This window comes from Lissotriton vulgaris, chromosome 6 (genome assembly GCF_964263255.1).
Source record: "Lissotriton vulgaris chromosome 6, aLisVul1.2, whole genome shotgun sequence".
Lineage (NCBI taxonomy): Eukaryota > Metazoa > Chordata > Amphibia > Caudata > Salamandridae > Lissotriton > Lissotriton vulgaris.
In genome coordinates this window covers 567,923,610-567,931,063 of record NC_141694.1, presented here as the reverse complement: position 1 = coordinate 567,931,063, position 7,454 = coordinate 567,923,610, and positions in this window count along the sequence as shown.

The window sequence follows — 7,454 nt, the reverse complement described above, 5'->3', positions numbered from 1 at the left end:
CATGGAATTCGCAACAAAATCTAACCCACCGTGCTAGATGAGATGCACTTAACGAGCGAATACGGCAAGATAGCTCGGTGAAGTAACGTTCTTACTGCATCATGTTGTGGGCAAATCACCTCACTAGTCTTCTGTGGTCAATGAGTTCAAAAGGAGGGCAATAGTACAGTTCTGTTAGGTTTCCCTGTCTAGCTACCCCAGACCAGGGCTTTTCTTTCTATTTTAAGACTTGTTTAGGCCATTCTTAAAAACCGGACTACAAATCCCAGAATGCAAATTAAAAAAAAATTTCTGGGACATGGGAAAGAGCATCTATGCTAGCAGCATTTAAAAAGTGTGTTTTACGAAGTATATAGAAGTACGTGTGAGCGTATGTTTGTGTATGGAAAATGGTGCTGCATAGGGTGGTGTAACGTTTTCATGCGAGCAGGTTGGAAATGTCCAGACCGGGAAGGAATTTCAGGACCGTATCCATTACACTTCTTTCTAATATCTTTCTGATACACCCTGTTTTTAATTGATTAGCAGCCGCCTTTAATTGATTAGCATCAGTCCTACCTATGAATCATTGATGGCAGCCCTGCGCACAAGCCATGGTACGTTTGTGCCTTATCCTTTAAATGTTGCAACTGCTCGCCCTCTGCTTGACAGCATCCTTGCAGGTGTTTTCACTCAGCTTCCCGGGACTGTTAGGGGAAGGGTTTCAGCTTCCCGAGACTGTTGGGGGAGGGGTGGTAACGCACAGGAGGGGCAGACAAACACCTTGGCTCCATTCTATTTCTCTCGGCATTCAAACAGCTAATGTTAACCCTTAGCTCACTCGGGCAAGGTTCTGAACTGAGTGTATTGTTTAACTTCACAATGCAGCAAATAATGAAGAGTCCTCGCCGCAGCTTTAAAACATTCTGCATGCACGCTCTGCAAGCACAGGCTTTATTTAAATCGGGATAAAAAATAACATTATTTTCCAGTTTATATTAAATTGTTTCATAATTTAATTTCAGATGTACTCTCTCGCCAAACGTACTAATCTACATAAGCTTTCATCATTTTGTTATGTAAGGAATCTCTGGTTGTAACTCTGGGTTAAAAGAAATTATGCAGGAAACAAACGTGGAATTACTGATTTCCGCCTCCATCCCTTCCAAGTGCCCCAAACCCATAAGTGATGTGGTTCTCCAGTCCAGGTTTCTTTAATTCAATCCTGGGACTGGTGGCCTTGTTTATGCCATTATAAAACAGAACTACAAGTCCGAGTATTCAAAGGAAAACAAGCATTTGCAATGCAATAGGTCTCGTATTAGGAAAGTTTGAGGTATTGGTATTGCAAATGACAAATATTTTATTTATGTGTTGGTATTGAAAGTAGGGAAATTACTAGCTTTGTCATTTACAATGCCAATATTTTTAACTTTTGCAAAAGTGACACCTATAGCATTCTAATGCAATATGTTTTGTATTTACATGACTTTGAAGTATTAATATTGCAAATAACAATGGCTTTTATTTGTTTTAATAATTAATACTTAAATAAAAGTTATTGTAATGTATAATGGCAATAGCTTAAACTTTTGGAAATAACTTATGGGAAGATTATGTTCAGTGTATTTTACTGTGATGAAAATCCAAGAACAGAAGTGAAATATTAACATTATTTTGTAATATTTCTAATAAAGACATTGAGAGAACATATTAGAACCAGTTGTGGTTGATTGGTTGCAAAGAGTGATGCTGTAGCGTTCAGTGATGCTGTGGCCTTCAGTGGTGCTGAGTGATGCTGTGGCCTTTAGTGGTGCTGAGTGATGCTGTGGCCTTCAGTGGTGCTGAGTGATGCTGTGGCATTAGTGTTGCTGTTGCGTTGAGTGGTGCTGTGGCGTTGAGGGTTGCTGTGGCGTTGAGTGGTGGTGTGGCGTTGAGTGGTGCTGTGGTATTGAGTGGTGCTGTGGCGTTGAGTGGTGCTGTGGCGTTGAGTGGTGCTGTGGCGTGGTGCTGTGGCGTTGAGTGGTGCTGTGGCATGGGGTGGTGCTGTGGCGTTGAGTGGTGCTGTGGTGTTGAGAGGTGCTGTGGCGTTGAGTGGTGCTGTGGCGTTGAGTGATGCTGTTGTGTTGTGGGGTGCTGTGGCATTTAGTGGTGCTGTGGCATTGAGTGGTGCTGTGGCATTAAGTGGTGTTGTGGCATTGATTGGTGAAGTGGCATTGAGGGGTGGATTTGGAGGTTGGAGTTGGAGGGTGGAGTTGGAGGGTGGCGTTGGAGGGTGGCGTTGGAGGGTGGCGTTGGAGGGTGGTGTTGGAATGTGGAGTTGGAATGTGGAGTTGGAATGTGGAGTTGGAATGTTGAGTTGGAATGTTGAATTGGAGCGTTTAGTTGGAGCGTTTAGTAGGAGGGTGGAGCTGGAGGGTGGAGCTGGAGGGTGGAGTTGGAGGGTGGAGTTGGAGGGTGGAGTTTGAGGGTGGAGTTGGAGGGTGGAGTTGGAGGGTGGAGTTTGATTTTGAGGGTGGACTTGGGTTCTGTAGTTGTCTTGCGTGTGGATTTGGAGGGTGGATTTGGAGGCTGGAGTTGTAGTTAGAGGTTAGATTTGTAGGGTGTATTTGGATGTTGTAGTTGGAGGGTGTATTTGGATGTTGTATTTGGAGGGTGGAGTTGGAGGGTTGAGTTGTAGGGTGGAGTTTGAGTATTGTGAGGGTGAGGGTGTGAGGGTGAGTGAAGGCGTGTAAGGATGAGGGTGTGACGGTGTGTGAGGGTGTGGGGATGTGTGGGTGAGGGGGTGTTAGGGTGAGGGGGTGTGAGGGTGTGCGAGGGTGTGAGGGTGATCGAGGGTGTGAGTGTTGTGAGAGGGGTAAGGGTGTGAGGGTGAGTGAGGGTGTGTGAGGATGTGGGTGTGAGGGTGTGATGGTGAGTGATGGTGTGTGAGGGTGAGGGGGTGAGGTGTGAGGGTGAGTGAGGATGTGAGGGTGAAAGGGTGAGGTGAGGGGTGAGAGGGTGAGAGGGTGTGTGATGGTGTGTGAGGGTAAGTGAGGGTGTGTGAGGGTGAGGGGGTGTGAGGGTGAAGGGGTGTGAGAGTGAGGGGGTGTGAGGGTGTGGGGATGTGTGTGCGAGGGGGTGTGAGGGTGAGGGGGTGTGAGGGTGTGCGAGGGTGTGAGGGTGATCGTGGGTGTGAGTGTTGTGAGAGGGGTAAGGGTGTGAGGGTGAGTGAGGGTGTGTGAGGATGTGGGTGTGAGGGTGTGATGGTGAGTGATGGTGTGTGAGGGTGAGGGGGTGAGGTGTGAGGGTGAGTGAGGATGTGAGGGTGAAAGGGTGAGGTGAGGGGTGTGAGGGTGAGAGGGTGGGAGGGTGAGAGGGTGTGTGATGGTGTGTGAGGGTAAGTGAGGGTGAGAGGGTGTGAGGGTGAGAGGGTGAGGGGGTGTGAGGTTGAGGGGGTGTGAGATTGAGGAGGTGTGAGGGTGTGTGAGAGTGGGATGTGTGAGGGTGGGTGAGGGTGTGAGGGTGAGTGAGGGTGTGTGGGTGAGTGAGGGTGGGTGAGGGTTGTGCACAGAGGAGACGAGTAGGGTGAAAAACTGAGCCATTGCCTGGACTTTTCTGGTAAAATACTTGATGAGAACCCAGGCCAATATAATGCTGTCTTCTGCGTGCAAGTCTGGGAAGTCATGGTGTATTCGGCAGTGGTGCAAGTACGGTGAAAAACTGAGCAATTGCTGGGACTTTTCTGCTCGTAACTAAAAAAAAAGCTCTCGGCATTGCTGTGGCGGGGGGGAGGCGGGGGAGCTGCAGCCTTTGAAGACTGATGCCTAGGGCTAGGCAGACAAATGGTGGTGCTCGATATGCACGGGGGGGCATACCAGAAACTAACCACTGAAATCTGCAAGACTAGTGTGACCAACTAAGCCCAGAGAGAGTGCAGCCACAACTAGTAACAATCCAAAAACATAACATTGTGCACGCAGATACAATCCATGCCTGTGACACTAACAGCTCTGAATATCTGTGACAGCGTTACAGGCGGATGAGAGAAGGGGCAGAGGAAACAGACTAAGAAGTGTGGAAATCTAAAGCCGAGCTGGAGAGTGAGAGCGGACGCACTAAGGCTGGTCTGTCTGTGAGAGAAAGGCAGGCTGCAGTATTAAGTTATATCAAGAGAGGAGCTGGGAAAGAAACTGCAGACAGAAAGTTTAACAGAAGTGCGCAGAGCCACTTCACAGAGAAGGAATAGCAGAGGAGGTATTGGTAGCAGAAATGAATACTAACGGGTGACACTGAGGCAGATAGCAAAGAGTAAAGCTAGGAGAGAAACAGTCCTGAAACAAGGATAGCGAAAGTAAATGGGAAATCTAAAGCGGAGCTGGAGAGTGAGAGCGCACGTACTAAGGCTGGTCTGTCTGTGAGAGAAAGGCAGGCTTCAGTATTAAGTTATATCAAGAGAGGAAAACTGAAAGTAAACTGAAAGCAGAGCGCAAAGCAGAGAGCGGCCGTGAAAGAAGTGAAAACAATGCAGGAAGGGTGACGAGACACATGGGGAGCAGCAGCCTTTGATGTGCCAGACGGCCATGCAGTGAATAATTAGGGGAGGAGTAATGCCGGCCTGAGGCCGAGGGCAAAGCAACAGATGGCTTTGATGTGGAGGCAGGCGGCAAGCTCGTGCACGAGACGTGCACTTCTCAAAATCCGCTGGAGAGCCCTTGGCCTTAAGTATGGTTTGGCTGCATTAGGGCTCTTTTCCTATTCCTGCGGAATAGGAAAGGGGCGAGCCCTAAAAATCTGGATTGGAGCAGTGCGTCACGGATGGACCTGGGAAACTCGGCAGGTATGCACCTGTAACTCTCAGTAGCACCGCATTTGCAGGGTTACTGTCCACGGCATCAGTGACTATGGGGATGTGGAGTAACCACCACCAAATTTGGGGCACTTATAATGGTACCCTATTTATTTAAAAGTAGATAATCATTTGCATGGGCTTAAAGGGAGAGCCTATAGTTTTCATTGAGTAACCAAATGTTCTATGTGCAAAATTGAAAGTGATCGTTCTTTGGCATTAATGGCTGCCCGTACAGCTAATAGCAGCCATATGGTTTTTCCCAAGTACCTGCAGTTCCATAAATGATATAATTAAACACTCGACATGTCTTTCTCTTCATAAAAGGCAATGTTCTGTGACCTAATAGAGATAGGGTGTGTTTTAGGTTTCAAAACTGCCAAATGGCATTACAATGATATCACTGGAAATAATATCACACATGTTTTGTACAATGGTTTATTCACAAGATTTGCATCATGATTTGTTACCTAGAGAAGAGTAATTAAATATATTGGTACGTTCCACAGGTACAGCAGCATAGGGAATATTAAACTACCCATCTCCAGCAAAACCACAGTAAATCGTTAATGCATTGGCCCACACAGTCATAGAGACTAATGTATGAGATGGTAAGATTCTTAATGATGAGCTTTCCCCTGTTAACAATCCATAGGCAATAATGACTGCAGCTGTCCATTTTACCCCAGTGGTGTAACAATAGCCCCAGTGGTGCGGGGGAGGGGGCCAAGCTCCGGGGGGAGGGGGCATTCTAGCACTGTGCACAGGCGAGCCTGAGAGATCCTGATTGCATGGACCCCCTCCATGCACTTTATAGGGGAATCCCCTCAAATTTTGTTATGCCACTGCTTTACCCAGCAACGAACCCATAGACAAAAAGTGTTTAGATCTGCTAGTTAACATAGGTGCCACAGATGTGTATATATATTTCTAATGGGCAATACTCACATCATAAGATCAAAACCCTCACCGCAGTCGGCTCTTCGTCCTGTGTCTCTGCTCTTCAAGCCTGTTTAGGTCTTGTCTAAGACAGTGCATGCACTGTCTGTTCAAAAACTTATTGTTATCTTAACGAATGCTTAGAGCCTGCCCATTGCTTACCATTGGTTGGTTTCAATGTAAGTCTCATTTGCTTGCTTGCTGTTCATTAACTGTGTGGACTTTCCTGCCTCTTTTTGTGTTTGACCTGCGCATGTGTGCATTACTATCTCCTTCCACTGCTCAGGTACTATTTCTTCTTTTTGTTTGAGTACTCACCAAGAGTGCATGAGCTTTCACACTGTCACCCTCATGGGCTTCTCTCCTCCCTCCTCTGCACTCCTTGTTTCTCTTGCTTGCCTGTGTGTTTTTATCAACCATCTCTGTTGCTTTCTTTTGCCCATATGAGCCACCCACCAGTGCCCCGAATTGCGTTGTCCCACCTGCACTCTAGTGTTGCTTCCGCCCATCTTCTTCCATGTAGCTTCTGCCTCCCCCACGGCACTCCTGTGTTGCTTATGCCCCAATTTTGCTTCCCGCCCGCTTTACAAACGCAACCCCACCCACCTAATTTCACTTCCACCCTCCACCTACCCACATGTTGCTTCCCCTGTGTTGCTTTCCCCACCCACATTAAAAAATCATGCTTTTACATGTTTTTTTTTCTTTTTAGTTATAGCTCCAACTCAGATTGATAACTTAAAAAATGTGTGCGTCATTTTGTAGGTGTGCGCAGGCGTGGTGCACATGCTGAAATTCAGGAATGGTTGTGTTTAAATAAGAAGTATAGCAAGTGTTTCTGTTAAATGCTAAAGGCTTAAAACATGTTCCTGAACAAGGGTTTTCCAACGGGTAACTTAAGAGCTACTGGTAACTCGCCAGTACCCTGAAAGTAGCTCCTTGGAGTGCAGTCCTGGGCAGTATGTTATTTAGAGGGTCTAGCCACATTGAAGAAGGCAGAACTACAGATCTCCAGACCCTTAGAGTGGCAGCCAGACAAACCAATATCAGGGTCACATGCTTACACCAATACATACTGTGACAGACTGAGGGTCTTGCCACATGACAGGCACTGTTGCGCCATGGTGCAAGGGTGTCTGAGTTGTAGGGGTGATTGTTTTTGTGCATGAAGGGACACCTTCCTGCACAAAATAATCACAATAGGTGTTTTCCACTGCAGATTACGTAGGAGAAATAAAGGTATTTCTCCTCACTGTGCCGCCCACACGCCTCCCTTGGGTAGGGGTATGATTCTAATACATTCCCAGGTTTACAAAACCTTATAAATCTGGGAATGTGTCAGGTTCCATGGATGTTGCGTGGGAAAACCCCCAGCAACACACATGGAACGCCCCTTTCACGCAGAGTGATGCGTAAAAGGGAGTCATATTTACAAGGCCCACGAAAAGCCTCACAGGATGGCTTTAAATGGCCTTGTAAATATGGGCAGGCACACTGCGCCACCAGTGCGTCCAAAAAAGTGATTCACTGCCGGCACAATGGGCGTGTAAATAAGCCCCAAGATGTTCTCAAAGTGTTATTACTCAAAGTAAAATGGGCATACTTGAAAGAAAAATGTGTGTCTGAGAAAGTGTCTGCTGATGTTTGGAAAAAATGTGATTAAAAATTCAAAACAAATTCTAAGCTGTTCTCTGAGTGAGAATTCATG